The 22309-nt window shown below is 44.1% G+C and overlaps 1 protein-coding gene and 1 long non-coding RNA gene across 2 annotated transcripts in view; one reads left to right on the plus strand and one right to left on the minus strand.

Annotated features, from left to right (window-relative positions):
- Positions 1–1532: 1532 nt before the first annotated feature.
- On the minus strand, positions 1533–17678 carry LOC129702617 (uncharacterized). The gene is made up of 2 exons (XR_008724409.1): positions 17396–17678; positions 1533–3841 (listed from the first exon to the last, which is right to left on the minus strand). It is a non-coding gene; the product is annotated as an uncharacterized LOC129702617 (long non-coding RNA).
- Positions 17679–17860: 182 nt separating this feature from the next.
- b4galt4 (UDP-Gal:betaGlcNAc beta 1,4- galactosyltransferase, polypeptide 4) overlaps positions 17861–22309 on the plus strand; it is a 34636-nt gene continuing 30187 nt past the window's right edge. Inside the window, exon 1 of the mRNA XM_055644445.1 lies at positions 17861–17913. The gene's annotated coding sequence lies outside the window, so the exon portion shown is untranslated. The remainder of the gene's footprint in view (positions 17914–22309) is intronic.

Here is a 22309-nt window from a genome sequence, read left to right on the forward strand (position 1 = left end):
CTTGTTATGTGGAACACACTGCCTGAAATGATACTCTTACAACATTTTGAAAGTAACTGGCAGAGTATCTATTTTGCCAAATGCTAGTACATGTAATTAGTATAGAAGGCTATTTTTCTGTCTGAAATGGTCTGGGCATGTTTCTCTGCTGTATGATGCTGTGGCTCCATAACTTTAATCCAATGCCACTCACTTTTCCTATTGAAAGCATATTCACTCAAGGGTATTTACATAGCTTTGAAAAACAAAACATAACTAAACTGCATATGTAGTGGGCGGTAGAGTTGCTGCCCTACAGTGATTACAGCGCCAGGGACCCGGGTTCAATCCTGACGATGAGTGCTGTCTGTGCGGAGTTTGTACGTTCTCCCCATAACCGTGTGGGTTTCCTCCGAGATCTTCGGTTTCCTCCCACACTCTAAAGACGTACAGTTTGTAGGTTAATTGGTTTGGTGTAAATGTTTAAAATAAAACATTGTCCCTAGTGTGTGTGTGTGTGTGTAGGATAATGTTAATGTGTGGGGATCGCTGGTGGCTGAAGTGCCTGTTTCCGTGCTGTATCCCCAAACTAAACTAAAAACTGACATAAAACATGAATACTTGGCAGGTCAGCAAGTACCTGTGGAGACTGAAACCATGTTAATGTTTCAGTCATCGACTCTTTTGAGGAAGGAGTGGGGCGTACATAGAGAGCTTAACAGAGCAGCAAGCAGTATGTCATTGTGGTAGTGAAGGCATGGGTTTGATTAAACTCATGCAAATTCTGATTCTGCTCTCATAACCTGAGCATTTGAGTTAGTTATGGGTGAATTCAAAGCACCCAACAAAAGTTATTGGCATCTTTGAAACAGTCAACTATAATTATTATGAAGCTTTGTGTAAAAACGTATTGGAAGTGCCCTTTGCCAAGAGCTCTTCAATAAATGTCCCCAAGAAGGTTAAGAGAGAGCCATTTTTAGGTTTCTCGATGGTGCTAAAGGACTGCTGTGTGTAGTGTGCACAGGGACAGGATGTTTGGGAGCATGTTTTAACTTGGAATGGATTAGGTGTGAACGGGAGACACTGAATTTAAGCAGCACAGTAGCTTAGCTGGTGGAGCCGCTGACTCACAGTGCCAGAGACCCCAATTTGACCTCAGGGTGCTGTCTGTGTGGAGTTTGTATGTTTTCCCTGTGACGAGGTGAGTTTCCTCCAGCTGCTTTGGTTTCCTCCCATGTGCACAGGTTTGTAGGTTAATAAATTGTCCCTAGAGTATAGAGAGTGGATATTATTCTTATCGAGTCCACACACAATATTTGTAGGGGTTTTGCGTTTCCCTTTATTTCATTTCGGGCCCAACTGCCCGAGTTATTCTCTCCCTTGTCGGAGGGTCAAACAGCCACCACTCCACTCGAGCGGTTTCCAAGAGAGAGAATACAACAAAAGGGATTCCCCTGGGTTCTAGACCTCGGAATTATGGTGGGATATGATAAAAGGTTGAATTGACCAGAGTGTGCTGATGAGGGAAAACAGAAACCAAGATGGACTCAAAGCAAGTCTAAAATTTACAGGCTTTATTAAACAATGAGAAATTGAATCTCACCAACACTACATAATACGTGGCTAAACTTATGCTTTAAACTAAGACTATGGACGGAAAACTATCGGGCATGTCGTAAAACTTACTTTACACAATTTTACTTGCAAGTACCCCCTTTCCCCTTCTTCTCAACCTCTAGCCTATTTCGGGAATTTCACCAGGTCACTAGGGTACTTACAGTTGGTCTCACGAGCCGTCCAGCAGAGCAGAAAAAGAGAAAGAGTTCTGGCTTGACTCCTGTTTTATACCTGAGCTTCCTTTGAAACCCCCAGGTGGTCCTCTGGATAAAAGGGTTCTTTTGATGATTCCCAGTTTCGATCTGGCATGAACAATAGGCTTCCGATGATAAGGGGTTTGCTGATGTCATGATCCCTCAGCCTGATCGTTATCCCATCGCCTGGATGGGCTCCTATTGTCTTGATGGATGGGTCATCCAAGATGGTGATTGAGCTTGGGCTGGCCTGTTTACCACCGTCTGCTGAGGCTTGGTTCCTTCCTTTGTGTATCCAAGATAATCTCGTTATCTCCGTCTCAGCCTTTCCTGTCCACATCATTCGCATATTTGTGTGATGCCCAAGTCCACAGGGCAGACAGGTTTGTGGATTGGGGTTTTTTTCGTTGCAGCCATTAAAATATCCATGTCCTTATCCGAGTTCTTCCATAATTTTGGAGGATTTGCCCCAATAACTTACATATTAGAAGTTGTTAAGCCAGAGCTGCGTACAACGTATGCATCTGCATACAATGGTATCTGTCTTGTCGTTTCTTGTGCGTGGTGGTGGAAAGCAAAGATCTCTGCTCTAAGATCTTTGGTGGAAAGATTGGTGGAAACAGGGCCGTGACGTGAATGCTCTTTCCTTGACCCCAGAGAGTGGATGAGAAAGTGGGATAACAGCATTAGTGAGAAGAGTGATTCAAGGTCAGCATGGACTCGGTAGTCTAAAGGGCCTGTTTCAATGCTGTATCTCTAAACTAAGAGCAGATGCAGGTGCAATTTTTTCAAAGTGTGCTACAAACACCGTCCACATTTTCTCTCTCCCATTTCACCAGATGAGTACAGATCTGCCAGAGAGCAGTCAGGACAAAACCCACTTCAGTATTTGCAGAATCATGCCTTGACTCACAGCAAGAACATATATGGCATTAAATACACATCTACTAATCGCAGTTTGCTCCTGCAGCACAATATTATACTCTGAATGACAATACAAGGGAAGCACTATGTTTGAACGTACATGTGGAACTTCTTTGAAATTATTGTCTTTTCAAGTGTATCCACGGGTTTTTGTTTTCTGATGCTGCATTATGAGCCAGAGGCCGTCCAGCTGATGATGGTTGAGCTTGTGCAGTTTGCCGCTCAACAAGAGTGCCTTCAGCAGAATTAAATCCAGTGCCTCCATGTGTCGAGGGTCAACATCTCACTGTGACAAGAGTCTTGACTGTGCGGACATTTACTACAGTAGTTCTTGGATAATTTATAGGCAGAGTTGCTGGTGTTTTGAATTCACCCATAACTAATTCAAATGTGTAAGTTATGAGTACTGAATCAAATTCTCAAGAATTTAAACAAACCCACACCTCCATCGCCACAAAGACATACTGCTGCTCTGTTAATCTTACTGTTGTACATTCATGCTTCTGTCCATGATTGAAATTCTCTTGGCAAAGTCATAATGTTGTTTCTCTCTGCAGATGCTGCCTGTCGTAGTGAATATTTTCAGCCTTTTCTGTTTATATGTCAGATGTTTGGAAGCTGCATTATTTCCCATTTGTTATCCAATGAATTGCTCTCTCCAATGATGTTTTAGATCTTCAAAGGGAAATATGTGTGGAATAGTGACAATCTGGGAGGTTCTGGTAAAGCTTTACTGTAAAACATCTTTGATATGGAAAAGTTCTTATCATCTCATCCTTTCCATAGATGATCCCAGTCTGAAGTGTCACCAATGTATTATTACATATTTGATACTTCTATCCATTGCAAGAGTGATTGTTTAATAGATTGATAGTTTAATATCACATGTGATATGTCACAGTGAAATTCTTTGTTTTGCATTCCATACACAAAGTATGTAAAGAGGGTGTCGACAAAGTCACAAAGTCTTCAATGGTCCTTCTTTGTTCTCGGCCACCGTCCCATGCCGGGTCCCCCTTTGTTCTCTCGGCGGCGTGTCCTCTTCCGACCTCCAGCACCCACCGCTCGCCCGTCCCACCTCTGGCAGCCCCATGGCCTGTCCGAACTCCGGCACCCACCGTGGCCACCTATTAACCAGAATTAAGAATAAAAACTATCGTTCCAATGTGACTTCTAGGAGTTCATGCTCAGACAATAATCTTAAAGTAATAAAGATGTGAGCCTTTCATGAGAAGTAAATGTTGAATAATGTCCTCCTACATTTATGAAGCGTCATGTATGAAGTAGAACATCCCAAGCCTCATCATACCTGTGATAATCAAACAAAATTCAATGTTCGGTAGGTTGAACCAAGCATCTTTGGACGGTAAATTGAGGAAGCATTGCTTATCCATTCCTGATGCTTCAGTTACCCACCAAGTTACTCCAGCACTGTGTTTTGCTCAGGGCTCTGGTAAACCTCTTCTGCATCCTCTCACGCCTTCACATTCATCACAGTAATGGGATGAAGAATTGCACACAATATTCCATATGTGGCGGAACCAAATTTGTATAAAACTGCAACATAACTTCCTGATTATTGAACACAACGAATGTCAACTAAACTCCAAAGTACGAACTGCCTCGGTTGCACTAGGATCTTAGGGCTTGTTCTGTTTTGCACCATATTGTTTTTTTTATTTCTTAAATTTTTCTGGTATTGTTTATTATCTTTAGTGTTTACCGTACCCCTTTATAATGTGTTGCGGTTGTAGCACATGGACCTGCCGACCCACTCACCACAGCTTAGAGCGCAGGCTGCCCGCACCACCCCTTGACTTGCAAGGTGCACCAGCGAGCCCTTATTCCACTTCCTTGTCCCATGGAGTTGCCGACATCCTCTACCTTTGAAGCGGCAGCGGGTGAGAGGGGAGGGATCCCCATGGTGACTGAGTGTATTTTGTAGTTGGCAGGGGCCAGAAGAAAACACTAACCCCACAGGCTACAACGTGAGCCACAACAGCAGCCATGTCACTGCACGATGCAGCAACTGGTGAAGAAGGGCTCGCTGGTGCTGACCAGTGGCATTGTCGCCTAGTTTGAAGGTGAAATCACATAAACTGCTGGAGTAAGACTGAATCAGTCTGAAGAAGGTTCCTGACATCACCTGTCTATGTTTTCTAATGATGCTGCCTGACCAACTGAGTTACTCCAGCACTTCGTGTTCTTTTGTGTATTAAACTTCATTTGCAGTTCTTTGTTTCAACTACATTCGATGATAATATCTTACTCAGTTACAATGTCCAATTACAAGTAATGGACACCTTTCCCCTTCCCCTGTGGTCGGTTATAATGCGGGTTTACTATACTGTGTTTATAAACCTTTGGTCATATTGCTGCAAGTAAGAATTTCATTAGTCCGTTTTGGTACATATGATAATAACATTCTCTTCACTTTTTAGTCTTGATGCTTGACTGATTTTTGTACTCAAAGCCCCTATCATTTTGGGATATGGCCAAAGAGGAGGATGAAATTGATGGCCAGTACAAGTCCACCACCGCTTTCACGGCATAGCTTGGTTCCAGAGCCTTGCCGGATTATCCATATACTGGCCCATCAGAGGTCACGTAATAACAATTCAACAATATACCTTTGACCCACTAATTATACCCCACTCATTCTAAAGTCTAGTCCCACCTGCCTGCATTTGGCCTATATCCCTCTAAACCTATTCTATCTATGTACCTATCCAAACGCTTCTTAAATGTTGTGGTAGTACCCGCCTTAACTACCTCCTCCGACAGCTCGTTCCATACACCCACCACCTTTAGTGTAAAAAAAGTTACCCCTTGGGTTCCAACTAAATCTTTCACCCCCTCACCTTAAACCTATGTCCGCTGGTCCTCGATTCCCTAGTTTGGGCAAAAGACTTTGTACGTTTACCTGATCTATTCCTCACATGATATTGTACCCCTATATAATATCACCCTTTATCCTCCTGTGGTCAAAGGAATAAAATGCTAGCCTGCTCAACCCCTCCCTATGGCTCAGGCCCATTGAGTCCTGGCAAGATCCTTGTAAATCTTCTCTCTACCCTTCCCAGCTTGGCAATTTATTTCCTATAACATGGTGACCAAAACTGAACACAATACTCTAAACGAATATTACCAACATCAAAGTAACATTAGCAAATTTGCAGATGACACAAAGCTGTGTGGTAGTTTGAACTGTGAGGAGGATGCTATGAGGATGCAGGCGACTTAGACAGGGTGGGTGAGTGGGCAGATGCGTGGCAGATGCAGTTTAATGTGGATAAATGTGAGGTTATCCACTTTGGTGGCAAAAACACAAAGGCAGATTATTATCTAAATGGTGTCAAATTGGGAAAAGGGGAAGTACCACGGGATCTGGGGGTCCTTGTTCATCAGTCACTGAAAGTAAGCATGCAGGTACAGCAGGCAGTGAAGAATGCGAATGGCATGCTGGCCATCATAACAAGAAGAGTTGAGTATAGGAGCAAAGAGATCCTCCTGCAGTTTTACAGGGCCCTAGTGAGACCACACCTGGAGTATTGTGTGCAGTTTTGGCCTCCAAACTTGAGGAAGGACATTCTTGCTATTGAGGGAGTGCAGCGTAGGTTCACAAGGTTAATTCCAGGGATGGCGGGACTATCATAAGTTGGTAGATTGGAGCGGCTGGGCTTGTATCCTCTGGAATTTATAAGGATAGGGGATCTTATTGAAACATACAAGATTATTAAGGGTTTGGACACGCTAGAGGCAGGAAACATGTTCCCAATGTGGGGGGAGTCCAGAACCAGGGACAATAATTTAAGAATAAGTGGCAAGTCATTTTGAACGGAGATGAGGAAAAGCTTTTTCACACAGAGTTGTGAGTGTATGGAATTCTCTACCTCAGAGGGTGGTGGAGGCTGGTTCTCTGGATGCTTTCAAGAAAGAGTTAGATATAGCTCTAAGGGATAGCTGAGTTAAGGGATATGGAGAGAAGGCAGTACTGATTGTGGATGATCAGCCATGATCACATTGAATGGCGGTGCTGGCTTGAAGGGCCGAGTGGCCTACTCCTGCACCTATTGTCTATTCTCTCACTGCAGCATGACCTCCCAACTTCTTTACTCTTTAATTGGACTTTACTGGACTTGCACTCTCTTGCACTAAACGTTATACCCTTTCTCGAGTATCTGTACACTGTGGACTGCATAATTGTAATCATGTCTAGTCATTTTGCAGACTGGATAGCACACAACAAAAAGCTTTTCACTGTACCAAGGTACACATAATAATAAATGAAACTGTACTAAAGTAATTATCATTACACCATGACAATGGCTGCAATATATATGTTTTCATTGTGATAAGTTTTCACATGTCTTGAATCATCTTCATAAGAATGTAATGTGTTCAGACTGGTTTCATTTGTGATTTGGCATTCTTTTTCCAGGTCGCCTCCCCCTTGGCCTAACAACAAGGATCAGCGCGGCCTTTCCCGGAGATGCGCCTGGGGCTTCAGCGGCGGGCGCATTGCGGACTCGGCGTGGAGCGGGCGAGCCCTCGCTGGTGGGGAGCACTCCGTTTCGCTGGCCCACGGCAAGCCGCGGTCTGCAGAGCTCCAGCTGGCACGGCGTCTGCAGCCCGGGATCCCTCGTGGGGGACCCGGGGGGAAGAAGAAGCTCCGAATGCCGGCCCGCGGCCAACTTCTACCGCGGGCCCGGCGTGAACTTACCATCACCTCTGGAGGGGAGCTTCGACCGCCGGCCCTGCAGTCTGCGGTGCATCTGGCTGCGGCGCAAATTTTAAATATTCGACCGCCGGCCTGCGGCCTACACCAGCCTGAAGCCGCGGTCTCCGGTGGGGAAGAGCCGATCCTGGACTTACCTTGACTTTTACCTTGTCCTTTATTATCTGGACGCCCGCAGCGACGGCTGCGGAGGGTTGAGGTACCGACCACGGGGGAAAATGGGGGAGGACTGGCCAATTTCTGTGCCTTCCACCACAGTGATGAATGCTGTGGTGGACGTTTGTGTTAAATTTTTATTGTGTTTGTGTGTTCTTTATCATTTTACCGCTGCTGACAAATTCATTTCACTTGCACTTTATGTGCAATGTGACGAATAAAACTGATTGATTGATTGATCGATTGATTGACTATATCCTCTTCCCAATGGCAGGAGTGAAATAAGAGTACGTCCAGGATGATATGGTCCTTGATGATGCTGGTTGCCTTTTTGAGGCAACACCTCCAATAGATCTCTTCAATAGTGGGTGGTTACTACCCATGATGGACTGGGCAATCACAAAACGTTCACCACTTTTTGTAGTTTTCTTTAATGCTGGTTGTTCAAGTTGCTGAACCAGCACTTGATGCTACCAATCAATATGCTCTCTATCAGAAGTTCAAGAGAGTATTGTTGAAATAGTGAATCTCCTCAATCTTCCAAGGAAGTAGAGTTATTGATAGGCTTTCTTTATGAATGTATCAAATGCTGGGTACAGGCAGATCTTCAGAGATATGCATAGATATTCAGAGAGATTTTCGGCCATTAGAGGCGCCGCATGGTGACAGCTTCTGCCTACTGTCTGTCTGTTTTTCTATCTTTTTAAAATTTTTAGTTTGTTAAAAGTATTTTTTGGAGGATTTTGTTAGTATTTCTATGTGGGGGAGGGTGGTAAGGTAAGGGGGAAACCGTTTCCCAGTCACTTCCTGGCGAGGATCACGTACCCAGAGGAAACAAATAAACGTTGCTCAACCAGTGTCCATTCAGTGTGCAGTAAAAAATAAATAGAAATAAAAATACATATATCATCATGAACAAATTAAACACTCTACTCTCTACTAAACATCAACAGGCGTTCCGATCGGCAGCGGCACGACAGTGGCTCTGCTGCAGTGTGTCCAGGTTGGTGGTTGGTGCGCGATACTTTGGCAGGGGGGCAAAGTCCATTTATCAGTATTATAGCCTGCGGGAAGAAGCTGAGGAGCATCCTGCTGGTTTTGCAGCTAATGCTCCTGTACCTCTTCCCAGAGAATATGTGATGCGATGGGTGGTAGGGGTCTTTGATGATGGAGATGGCTCTGCTGATACATCTCTTCCTGTATATGTCCAGCTGGAGAGGGAGTGGAGCACCAATAATCCTGCTGGCGGTCTTCACAATCCTGTCTAGTTGGTGCCGTTCGTACGCCTTGCAGCTCCCGAACCAGGAAGTGATGCCGTAGGTTAATGTGCTCTCGATTGTCCCCTATAAAAAGTTCGTAGGTGTGTAGTGGGGAGACCTGCTTTCCGTAGTCTTCAGAGAGGGTGTAGTCGCTGCTGGGCTCTCTTGACCAGTGCTGTGGTGTTGGTCGTGGACGTCAGGTCATCTGACAGGTGGAGTCCTAGGAACTTCACGCTGCTGACCCTTTCCACATCAACTCCATCGATGTGCAGAGGTGTATGGTGTTGTTTTCCCCCCCCTCCTGAAGTCAACCACCATCTCCTTAGTTTTTCCCACGTTGAGAATGAGGTTGTGGGATTTGCACCATCCTGTGAGCAGCTCCACCTCCATCCTGTACGCCGACTCATCGTTGTCACTGATGAGACCCACCACTGTTGTGTCATCAGCGAACTTGTTGATGAAGTTGTTGTTGAGTCTAGCAGTACAGTCGTGTGTAAGCAGACTAAACAGCAGGGGGCTTAGGACACAGCCTTGGGGCGAGCCAGTGCACACAGCTATGGTTTTTGATGTCCTACTGCCCACCCTGACTGTCTGCTGCCGTTGCGATAGAAAGTTCAGGACCCAGTTACACGTGCCAGCATCAACCCCCCCTATAGCTCCAACTTCTCCACCAGCTGCTGCGGAATGATTGTGTTAAAAGCAGAGCTGAAGTCTATGAAGAGGATCCTGGCATAAGTATTTTTCCGATCAAGGTGTGACAGTACAAGGTTCAGTGTTGTTGAGACTACGTCCTCTGTGGGTTGGTTGGCTCTGTAGGTGAACTGCAGTGGGTCTAGGTCAGCAGGTAGACTGTTTTGATATGCTGCATAACCAGTCGCTCAAAACACTTAATTACTATGGGTGTTAGAGCCACTGGTCGAAAGTGAGATGTTAAAAATGTCTGTGAAGACATCTTTCAGTTGCTCGGCGCAGTCTCTTAAAACGCATCCAGGCCTTTTTAACGCTGGTTGCGGACAGCCTGAGCGACTGGTCACTGGGAGATGGCAGTAGTGCACGTGTCTGGGTGCTGTTTTTTACCTCAAACCGTGCGTAGAACTCGTTCAGTTCAATTGATAATATGACTAGTTACACCATTAGGTCCAGATGCTTTCCGAGGGTTCAACCCGCTGAAAGATCTTCTGACATCAGCCTCAGTGACTGATATCGCAATATCATCAGGGGCTACGGGAGCCCGAGAAGGCACATCAGTGTTCTCCCTATAATGGATGTCATGGGACACATTGGGCTCGTCCGAGAGTGATGCCTCAATGCCGCTTGAGCTGCCACTTGATATTACCTTGTAGTAAGCGATGGCGTGCAGGCCCTTTTACAGCTGTTGGATGTCAGAGTGCCAGTGCATCTTTTTAGTACCATATCTAGTATCAGCATATACCAAGCACAAAGCTTGATTTTTTTTTTTAACCTAGTTGTGTACTTCTAGTGTAGTTTTTGTCTCAAATCCTAAAATTGATGTTTTGGAAGGATCTTGGTGAAATTGGTATAACACTGCCACCAAGTGACCAAATATTTTTAAGACCCTTGGGAAAGAATAATTAAAGAACTATTGTAATATTTGTGAATGGATGCAGAAACATTCTTTATTTCCAAGACATTTTATTGAATTAATATGAATAATTTATTGACATTCCCCAGCATGTACACATTTTTCTTCAGAGCAAAACCAGATACTATAAATGCCATCAATTTTATCCTCCTCTTTGACCACAATCCCAAACTGATAGTTCATAGCCTCAGACGATTATTCATGGCATATATTGAAGAGTGGAATTTGCCCCAGTATAATTTATTTAAACATGGCCATTATACACTGCCTTTCATACAGATCTGCTGGTGCAAGGTTTTCATCCAGAAGCAAGCAGTGCAAGTGAAAGAAACTTCAGGGACAGTTTCCTCCCAGCAGTTATCAGGTGACTGAACCATCCTACCAACAACTAGAGAGTAGTCCTGAGGTACCTCATTGCAGACCCTTGGACTATCTTTAATCGGACTTTATATTGCACTCACGTTATTCGCGTACTTCCCTTTTATCATGTATCTGTACACTGTAGATGGCTCAATTGTAATCATGTATTGTCATTCCGCTGACTGGTTAGCACGCAACAAAAGCTTTTTACTGTATCTTGGTGCACGTGACAATAAACTACTGTAAACTAAACAAAACAAAACTGGAGACCAGACTCTGCTGCATAATTCACACAGACTTCAATTTTTCTATTCATTAAAAATATTACAAAATAAATTAAAAATAGGTCATACACAAGTTGAAAGGAGTTCAATTTTCACTTGCAAATAGAAATTTACTAGACTAAGTGGGCCCCGTTGGGTCCCATGTTCACACGGGAGGGCTGGTCCCCCAACGCAATATTCCACCTCTCGGCCGGTTCCTATATTGGTGGCCAGTGGGGGGAGGGGGGGGGGGGGGGGGGCTTTCTGGAGCACTAGTATGGGTGTTGTGGGCTGAAGGGACTGGTTTCCAGAGGGCTAGTATGGACATTGTGGGCCAATTTAATTCTTGGGGTGGCAGCTCAGTCACTCAAGCCTGATGTGCTGGCAGCTCACTCACGGCTGGTGGGCTGGCAGTTGAATCATGGCTATTCCTTGAAATTCCATTTGAAGCAGGGTGCAAGGCCACCAAATTCAAGTACAGTTTCATACCACTTCAAGCAGGGTGCCAGGCCGCCAAACTCAAGTGCAGTTTCATGTCACTTCAAGCAGGGTGCAAGGCCGCAAAATTCAAGTGCAGTTTCATGCCACTTCAAGCAGGGTGCAAGGCCACCAAATTCAAGTGCAGTTTCATGCCACTTCAAGCAGGGTGCAAGGCCACCAAATTCAAGTGCAGTTTCATACCATTTCATGCAGGGTGCAAGGCCACCACATTCAAATGCAGTTTCATACCATTTCAAGCAGGGTGAAACCACCATAAAACCACACAAAACACCACACTCACATTTCAGTAGACATTCAGTGTGTTCAGTTGATTCACAGCTCACAGCTTCTCCCTCCCCCATCTTGCAGAGACTGAGCCACACCCACATTTCCGGGTTTTATAATCCCTCCCCCTCCCTCCATAAGGGTCGTGGCCTTCATGGCGTGATTGATAGGAGAGAGATTCTCAACATTTTTTAAACACTAATAACACTTTTATTTTTAATTGAAAGGAAGAATCCTCTGCACCTGATGAGCAGAGGGGGACTGAGTAAGATGGCCAAAAATCACAGCCGTAAGTGTCAGCGTTTTTTCAAAAATCAATATACAGAACACCAGGAAGTGGTTAAGATCAGATTTTTAGTAATATAGATAGATATCTTTCATTGGGTGTATGTTCACTTATCTTAGGGTAATTCAAATTTACTCCAGTACTGCACTGGATGAGCAAGAACCTTGATCTAAACTGCACCTTATTCTCAGACCCTTGTGATTTGAAACAGTTTTAAACAGTAAATTCTCTGAAATCGCTTTCTTCCTGTCAGCTTTTCAAAGGATAAAAGTGAAATTTAACCTGTAAACTTTATTTGTCGAATCATACAGCTACAAACTATCATTTGTCCATTTTTTCATCTTTCCTAGGTTCCAAGAATAAAGAATTAAATTGAAAAGCGATGGTTTGCACCCTGTTAATTGATTCAAAACATTGATAAATGTTGTAATTGACAAATTTAAAAAAGGCATACTAGTCCAATGAAAATTTCTTTTTGCAACCTAAAAATAGCTAATTCCTTTGATTGGCAATTAGAAACATAGAAAATAGGTGCAGGAGGAGGCCATTCGGCCCTTTGAGCTAGCACTGCCATTCGTTGTGATCATGGCTGATCTTCCCCAATCAATAGCCCATGCCTGCCTTCTCCCCATATCCCTTGATTCCACTAGCCCCTACAGCTCTATCTAACTCGCTCTTAAATCCAACCAGTGATTTGGCCTCCACTGCCCTCCATGGCAGGGAATTCCACAAATTCACAACTGGGTGAAAAACTTTTTTCTCACCTCAGTCTTAAATTTATTCTAAGACTGTGGCTCCTGGTTATGGACTCACCCAACATTGGGAATATTTCAATTGAAAATGTTATACAGGCACTTCCCGGGTTAAAAACACTTGACTCATAGACAACCATACATATGACCTAATTCCCCAAAATATTATATTCAAATGAGAATCGGTATAGAAATTTAGATTTGGAACACCTCTATAAATTCTACCCTTAACGCATACTTATCTAAAGAGAACATTCCCCCTTCTCATATTGGAAGTCCCATATCCCCAGTATCAACCTGTCTTCAACAATTCTCATTCTTTGTTTATTGCAAGATGCCCTAGAACTGCGCAAAACGATGCAGGTGAAGTGTACGTAGTGCTTTATTGTAACTTTCATTCTTTTGTACTTTTTTATAACCTAACGATTCTCTATGGTTATAAGAGCCTCCTCATTTCATCAAGATCTTACAAACATCCCGGATCTATGTTTCTACCGTCACCTGCAAGGGTAAAATGATTTGATTTTGAGTCCACAAATGAGTTATCCATGTTTCAGAGACTGAAGAGTGGTTCTTAAACCTGCAGCAGACTACTCACTTGTTATAGACACTCGGTTAGAAGTTTCACACAGAGAGTGGTGAATCTCTGGAACTCTCTGCCACAGAGGGTAGTCGAGGCCAGTTCATTGGCTATATTTAAGAGGGAGTTAGATGTGGCTAAGGGGATCAGAGGGTATGGAGAGAAGGCAGGTACGGGATACTGAGTTGGATGATCAGCCATGATCATATTGAATGGCGGTGCAGGCTCGAAGGGCCGAATGGCCTACTCCTGCACCTAATTTCTATGTTTACAATAGGGGAGTTGCACGTAAGGTCACTGGGTCATAGGGCTTGACGCACGGAGCCGTTCAATCCATCTGGAGGACATCTGTCACTTCTGGTATATGTTATTAATGCAAGAAACGCGTACTTTCCTACCTGTTAAAAGCCACCAAAATATTGAATTTTTAAGCTGAAAAAAATTGTGGATTTCGGGGTAAGTGTGAGAGACATGTACCCAACTTTAGAATTCCAAAAGTGAAGCGAAATGATAAAGAGAAGTGAGAGCTGAAGGGACAACAGCAGCTAAAGTGCTTGGTAAACATTGGCCGTGCAGATATCGTAATTGAAAATATTGTGAGTTATTGTGCTCACTGCATTTCATCAACAGTAAGGCATTATTTGTGTTTTTTCTTGATTCCTTTGGTATCTAAAAAGTCCCAGAAGTGATCAATCTGGCTGTAACATTTTCTTCAGATGCGTTTTCATTTTGTATGTAAAAACCCACTTGAGAACCATGGGCGATTTAAAAAATTTACAGCCAGATTTATCACTTCTGAAACTTTTTAGATGCCAAAGAAATCAAGAAAAAACACAAATAATGCCTTAGTTGATGAAATGCAGTGAGCAAACGGCCAATGTTCGTTAAGCACTCTGTCTGTTGTTGTCCCTTCAGCTCTCACTTCTATTTACCATAATTTCTCCTCACCTTTGGAATTCTGAAGTAGGCTAAACGCTTATCCCGATTTCCATAATTATTTGCAGCGCAAAAATTGACATTTTCGGCAGGTTTTAACAGGCTACGCTGGAAACAATGGTGAGTGCCTACCTGCAGTACATCGCGTGTACACCATTTGGAGTAGCGTAGCAACAGTACGGGTCATGTGTCTGACCCGACTGCCGTGAAACCTCCCTATACTCCAGGTAGACAAAATTCTTCAAACTAGGTTTCGACCCGAATCATTGCCTATTTCCTTCGCTCCATAGATGCTGCCTCACCCGCTGAGTTTCTCCAGCATTTTTGTCTTCCTTCGATTTCCCAGCATCTGCAGTTCCTTCTTAAACACAATACTCCAGGTGTGGTCTCACTAGGGCCCTGTACAACTTTAGAAGGACCTCTTTGCTCTTATACTCAACTCCTCTTGTTATGAAGGCCAACATGCCATAAACTTGCTTCACTGCCTGGTGTACCTGCAAGCTTACTTTCAGTGACTGAGTGATGGACCCAGGTCTCGTTGTACTTCCCCTTTTCCTAACTTGACATCATTCAGATAATAATCTGCCTTCCTGTTCTTACCACCAAAGTGGATAACATCACATTTATCCACATTAAACTGCATCTGCCATGCATCTGTCCACTCACCCAACCTGTCCAAGTCACCCTGAATCTTCGTAGCATCCTCCTCACAGTTTACACTGCCACCCAGCTTTGTGTCATCTACAAATTTGCTAATGTTACTTTTGATCCCTTCATCTAAATCAGAGGCTTTTCAGCATGAGGGCCACATTATATATTTGGCACATTTTTGCAGGCCATAGGAAAAAATAAAGAAATGTCAGTTTTATAAATTTAATGATGTAGAGAGAGAGAGAGAGAGGGGGGGGGGGCTGAGAGAGGGCATAGAGAGATAGAGGGCAGAGCAAGAGAGGGCATAGAGAGAGGGCAGATACAGAGAGGGCAGAGAGAGAGAGAGGCAGAGAGGAACGATCACACTTTATAACGCGCCGCCAACCCATACTGGCCGTAGCCACCGAACAACCCCCCTCCCCATTGCACCCTTCTTAACGGTGGCCCTGTGATGTCTTGGCTCTGACAATTTGAGGGACCTACCCGGTAACAACACGAAGAGCATTTCCGGACCGCGGCGCTCCCTGACTCGAGGGACAGACGCTCCGTCCTGCGTTGTGCTTCCTGCGGGCCAGATAAAATCTCATGGCGGGCCAGATGTGGCCCTCGGCCATAGTTTGAAGACCATGATCTAAATTATTCATGTATATTGTCAATAGCTGCGGTCCCAGCACCGAGCCTTGCGGTACCCCACCAGTCACTGCCTGCCATTCTGAAAGGGACCTGTTAATCCCTACTCTTTGTTTCCTGTCTGCCAACCAATTTTCTATCCATGTCAGCACTCTACCCCCAGTAGCATGTGCTCTAATTTTGCCCACTGATCTCCTGTGTGGGACCTTATCAAAAGCTTTCTGAAAGTCCAGGTACACTACATCCACTGGGTTGCCATTGTCCATGTTACATCCTCAAAAAATTTCAGAAGATTAGTCAAGCATGATTTTCCCTTCATAAATCCATGCTGACTCGGACCGATCCTGATACTGCTATCCAAATGTGCCACTATTTCATCTTTTATAATTGACCAGCATCTTCCCCTCCACCGATATCAGGCCAACTGGTCTATAATTCCCTGGTTTCTCTCCCACCTTTCTTAAAAAGTGGGATAACGCTAGCTACCCTCCAATCCACAGGAACTGATCCTGAATCTATAGAACATTGGAAAATGATCACCAATGCGTCCACAATTTCTAGAGCCACATCCTTAAGTACCCTGGGATGCAGACCATTAGGCCCTGGGGATTTATCAGCCTTCAGTCTACCCAACACCATTTCCTGCCTAATGTGAATTTCCTTCAGTTCCTCCGTCACCCTAGGTCCTCTGGCCACTAGTACATCTGGGAGATTGTTTGTGTCTTCCTGTGTGAAGACAGATCCAAAGTACCTTGTCTGCCATTTCCTTGTTCCCCATAACAAATTCACCTGTTTCTGCCTTCTCAGTGGACTATTTCTGTATATTTTGCTAATTGGGGATTGTGCTTAGGTATGACAATACTTTACTGAACTGTATGCAATCAAATAAAATAATTTCACTGAGCTTTTGCACATAAAGTACCATTGAATTGACCATTGTTGCCACTGAAGCAAAACCAGCAAATGAAAGGTCAAAGATTTTAGAGCAAATATTCTGACTGGGAGTTTGCAGCTGCAAACCATTATCGATCATATAACAGAAGCTTTTCTGCCAGGCAACCAAACTGGAGACACAATCGCAGGCATTATGCAGCCAGGACTGGAAACAGGAAACAGCAGTCCTGCTCTTACAGAAGTGATGATGCAAATTGAGTTTGGCTGCTGCACTAAAATTTTTGTCAGTAGGAAGTTTAAAAAACAGTTTCAAAATGGCAGCACACATCTGCACATCACAGGAGAGAAGTTAAACACCTGACACAAAAGGCATCAAGGGGTAAAAGAAGGAGTAAAAGCCAGTTTAAGAAAAAGGGGTAGGCCATTTAGAACAGAGATGAAGGAAAAAAAATCACCAGAGTTGTGAATCTGTGGAATTCTCTGCCTCAGAAGGCAGTGGAGGCCAATTCTCTGGATGCTTTCAAGAGAGAGTTAGATAGAGCTGTCTCTGTTCTCTATCCACATCAATACTGAACCCCTGTCCTGTCTCTATCCTGGGAAGAAGGCAGGAACGGGATGCTGAGTGTGGATGATCAGCCATGATCATAGTGAAAGGCGGTGCTGGCTCAAAGGGCCGAATGGCCTACGCCTGCACCTATTGTCTATTGAGATCGCATGCAAGAGGCGCTAAGTTTTGGCACCATTCCAAGTGCAGTCCGGCTCTTATGATCGGCGCTCGATCCAGGCGAATCCCACTCCTCATCCTCACCTTTGCGCCTGAGGGGCGCCTCCCTGAATTGCTTCTGAGAGCACGGAAAGCCAGAGCCCAGTTCACAGCTCACGTCTCTCTGGTCTTTATGGGATGAGCAGTGGCTGACATGGTGGATTCCCTCTGCAGGCCGCGGACCGCCAGGGCTTCTGCATCTGGCCACATCGCCCACAGGTTCTTCTGCAGTATTCAGCAAATATACTAGAGGAGCTCTGCTCTTATAATCTTTAGTATTCAGTACAGAAACAGTATGATTCCTCCTCTGCGCGCGCTCACGTTATAACCTCCCCACCCGGGCGCGCGCGCGCCCCACCCACCCCGGAGCGTTTATAACGTGAGCCCCCCCCCCCCCCCCGCCGCCGGAGCGTTTATAACGTGAGCGCGCGCCCCCCCCCCCCCCCCCCGGAGCGTTTATAACGTGAGCGCGCGCCCCCCCCCCCCCCCCGCCGGAGCGTTTATAACGTGAGCGTGCGCCGCCCGCCCGCCCACTTGTCGTCCCTTCCAGGGGCCGTTGTCTGGTGAGTGCTGTATCTGCTGTGAATGCTGTATGCGTATATTCCCTCACCCCGGTGTGGTGCGGTGCGGTGGGGGAAGCGGGGGCTCACATTGAAACTGGCATTTCCGTTTAAAATCAATTTGTTTTGTGGACGCGGTAGTCTGAAGGCTTTTTCCTGGTGGCACTGGGTAGCGGTGATCGTGCAACAGACAGAGGGACCCGCTGGCTATGATTACATGATGGTGAACCGTACAGTTGTGAGTCTGTCCTGCCCCAGTTGCATGTGCAGAATCAGTCTCGTTATTTTTATTAATTAGAAGGACGTTTCTGTAGCGCCTTTCGTTTCCCCCAGGATCTCCAGCATTTCTTCAGCGAAGTATTTCCTGCTGGGTCAATAGAGGCAAGTATTTAAGGGGACAGTTTGGGGAGGGAGAACTCAACAAATGTGTGTTCAATTAAGACATGCGAGCTCAGCAAGGAGGGAGGAGGGGAGGGAAGAGGAGCAATTAATCGTGGTAGTCTGAGGTAGTGAAGTGTTTTATTTGGAAAAGATGTACAAAGCTGCCTGCTATATTAAATCAACATATTCGTTGTGAGTGGTTTTGGAAAGCAACAGCCAACGATCCAACAATGATAAAACGGGGCGAAACTGGATTTCGTAATGCAGAAACAAGACCTATCGATGCTGTAAGACATTCCACAGTCTGACGAGGAAGTGTTGCAAACTTTTACGTAGCACCAATGACGAGAAATTATAATTGGCAATGCAGAAATGGTTGAATGATTACATTTAAAACATCCACTCTCATTATAGAAGCAGAACGAATGGTTCCAGAATGGTAAGTTTGTTGTAGAATTAGATTTTGGCGACTATTTAGAGCTTAAAAGAACGAAGAAACACAGAAAAGTAGATGCAGGAGCTTCGAGCCAGCACTGCCATTCTGAGAGATGTTCAGAGTAATCTGGTCCAGAAATAAATGTGAAAAATGAGAGATAAGTACTTTGGTAGACATTGCAGTAGAAAGAATTAAAAACAAATTATAATAGCCTATGTTTAAGAAGGAGCTGCAGATGCTGGAAAATCGAAGGTAGACAAAAATGCTGGAGAAACTCAGCGGGTGAGGCAGCATCTATGGAGCGAAGGAAATGGGCAACGTTTGGGGCCGAAACCCTTCTTATTTCCTTTGCTCCATAGATGTCCGCTGAGTTTCTCCAGCATTTTCGTCTACCTTATAATAGCCTATTGTGTATTTGTACCTGCTGCTGTAACCATATCTCTAAACACGCCTGACTGCTTCCAGTAAAACAGTTCTAAAATAGCCTATGCCGTTTCGGAGAAGTTGAGAGCTTGATTTGCTGAATCAACATACCGAGAGGAGGGGGTTGAGGAAGGCCCTTGTGACATTCTCTATGGCAGGCAGCAAAGAGACACCTCTGTGACTACAATCCAACAAATGAATACAATGGTGGCATTTGAGGTACCCTGGTACATTCCCCCCCCTTTCTAGATATGAATGATATTCTTTAAAAGTTTTCCACGGTAAGATGAGTTGTTTGAGTGACATGAAATGATTTGAAAAGGTAAAAAGAATTACAGATATTCAAAATCTGAAGTAATAGCAGAAAATATCCAACCGGCGAGACACCATCTGTGGAGAAGAGCAAGCTGTTTCATGGGAATTTAACCTTGCGATGTAATCCATACCAACAATTTCCTGTTGGGTTAATAGAGGCAAGTATTTAAGGGGACAGTTTGGGGAGGGAGAGCTCAACAATGTGTGTTCAATTGAGACATGAGAGCTCAGCGAGCGGGCGGGGGGGGGGGGGGGGGGGCAATTAATCGTGTTAAACTGAGGTAGTGAAGTGTTTTATTTGGAAAGGGATTTTGTAATGCAGAAACAAGACCTATCGACGCTGTAAGACATTCCACAGTCTGACGAAGAAGTGTTACAAACTGTTACGTAGCAACAATGACGAGAGATTATAATGGGCAATGCAGAAATGGTTGAGGGATTACATTTAAAACATCCACTCTCATTATAGAAGCAGAACAAATGGTTCCAGAATGGTAGGTTTGCTGTAAGAGGAGAGAATAAGATTTTGGTGACTATTTAGAGGTTAAAAGAATGAACACAGAAAAATAGGTGCAGGGGTAGACCATTTGGCCCAACGAGCCATTCAATATGATCATGGCTGATCATCTAAAATCAGTACCCTGTTTATGATTTTTCCCCATATCCCTTGATTCCTTTAGCCCTAAGAGCTAAATCTAACTGCTTCTTGAAAACATCCAGTGAACTGCCTTCTGTGGCAGAGAATTCCACAGATTCACTGCACTCTGGGTGAAAATGTTCTTCCTCGTCTCAGTCCTAAATGGCCTACCCCTTCTTCTTAATGACCCCTGGTTCTGGACCCCCCCCCCCCCCCCCCCCCCCCCAACATCGGGAACATTTTTCCTGCATCTAACCTGGTATTGCACAATACCCAGTCTAGGATGGCCTGCCTTCTAGTTGGTTCCTCTACATATTGGTTTAAAAAAAACATCCCCTATACATTCCAGGAAATCCTCCCCGGCGCTGTTACCGATTTGGCTGTCCCAATCTATATGTAGATTAAAGCCACCAAATGCCATACCAAAAATTAACTATATCATTTACTGAATGAAACTCCTGAAAGGACAAATGAATGATCGTTGTGAAGGTAGCTTCCTGGTTTCATACAGGGACCACAGCAAAACCACTAGGTGAGACAGGCACCTTTTCAAATCTTGTCTACTGCAATTGGCGCTCTGAATGTAGCCTCCTTTACATCGGCGAGACTAAACATAGACTGGGTAACTGTTTCGTAGACCACTTTCGCCGAGGCCTGCAGGATCTCCTGGTCGCTAACCATTTTAACTCCCCTTCCCATTCTCACACTGGGGTTTCTGTCCTTGGCCACCTTTTTTGACAGAGCAAGGACACGCGTAAACTGGATGAAATTATAAATATGTTTTGCTTAAGATTCCAACATCTGCAGTTCCTTGTGTCTCCACACTTAAAATAAGTCTTGATGGTAACTGCATATCAGATTTGTTTTTTTTTTAAAGTTAAACAGCATCTGGTATACTTGCATACAATTATGAATAATGTATTGTAATATAAATAGTCTAGAATGCAGCCAGTAACAATAGACTTCGTTGGGCCAGTAGTTGAAGGTGTCATAATATATTTGCGGAATAAAATAAAAAAATCAACCATTGTATTATGGAAGAACCTCTCTTAACAATTGCCATTCGAACTACGACGTAACAAAGAACTATCTTACGTCTTTTGAATGCACAATAATGGTAGGTGTATAGTGTAGGAAGGAACTGCAGATAATGGTTTACACTGAAGATGGATGAAATGCTGGAATAACTCAGTGGGACAGGCAGCATCTCTGGAGAGCAGGAATGGGTCGAGATGTTTCGGGTCGAGACCCTTTCTGAGAAGTCTGAAGAAGGGTCTCTGCCTGAAACATCGCCCATTCCTTCTCTCCAGAGATGCTGCCTGTCCCGGTGGTAGGTGTCTATCCCAGTTGCACACCATACTTTGAAATACCATATTTTTATTGTTGCTGCTATAAATCATTTATACTTTCTGCTTTTAGGATCACACTAAATGCAGCAGAAATGTGTGAGACAATGGGGTTACTTCTGTTTCAAAATTGGCAACAGCTCTGACTAAACTAGGTGCAATACAAATTGGATTTTATAAGTTCAATTGAGAGATAAAATTCAGCCTAGGTTTAATGTCTCTCATAAAGATACATAATTGATTCAGTTTAAGTTTGTATTTTGGTGGGATTTTAAATCAACATCTGATTTGAGAGCATGTTACCCATTAAGTGACAATCCAGGAATCTCTTTCGAGCAATGACTGGTTATTAGGAAATTAAGATGTCGGTGTTATTGTGTTCTGTTAGTTTGTTTCTGAGATTTTTGTGTTTTAATAACAATTTGATTTTGTAGTTGCCATATGCTGTCTTGTATATGGATGTTAGTTCACTAAGTTTAAATACCCCATTAATGGGGTAGAATCTATTTCTGAAATATGAATCAAAACCTCATGTTTCTTGCTTTAAGAAATGTGTTTACCATTATTGCCTGTAGACACAAAAAACTGCAGATGCTGTGTAGAACCTAGAGTGCTGGAGTAATTCAATGGGTCAGGCAGCATCAATGGAGGACATGGATAGGCGATGTTTGGCGACGAGACCCTTCTTTAGACTGACATTATAGCCTGTGAAGCAATGATAGTCCTGAGCTGGCCGATACGTATTCAATGGTGTTTTTTTTTTCTAATAGGATATATAGCAAACATATTTGTATGTTTCTGTGACATTGAGGAATTAAATACAGGTGCACAACCTTTTATCCGGTGTTCCAGAAACCGAAA

This window comes from Leucoraja erinacea, chromosome 13 (genome assembly GCF_028641065.1).
Source record: "Leucoraja erinacea ecotype New England chromosome 13, Leri_hhj_1, whole genome shotgun sequence".
Classification (NCBI taxonomy): Eukaryota; Metazoa; Chordata; class Chondrichthyes; order Rajiformes; family Rajidae; genus Leucoraja; species Leucoraja erinaceus.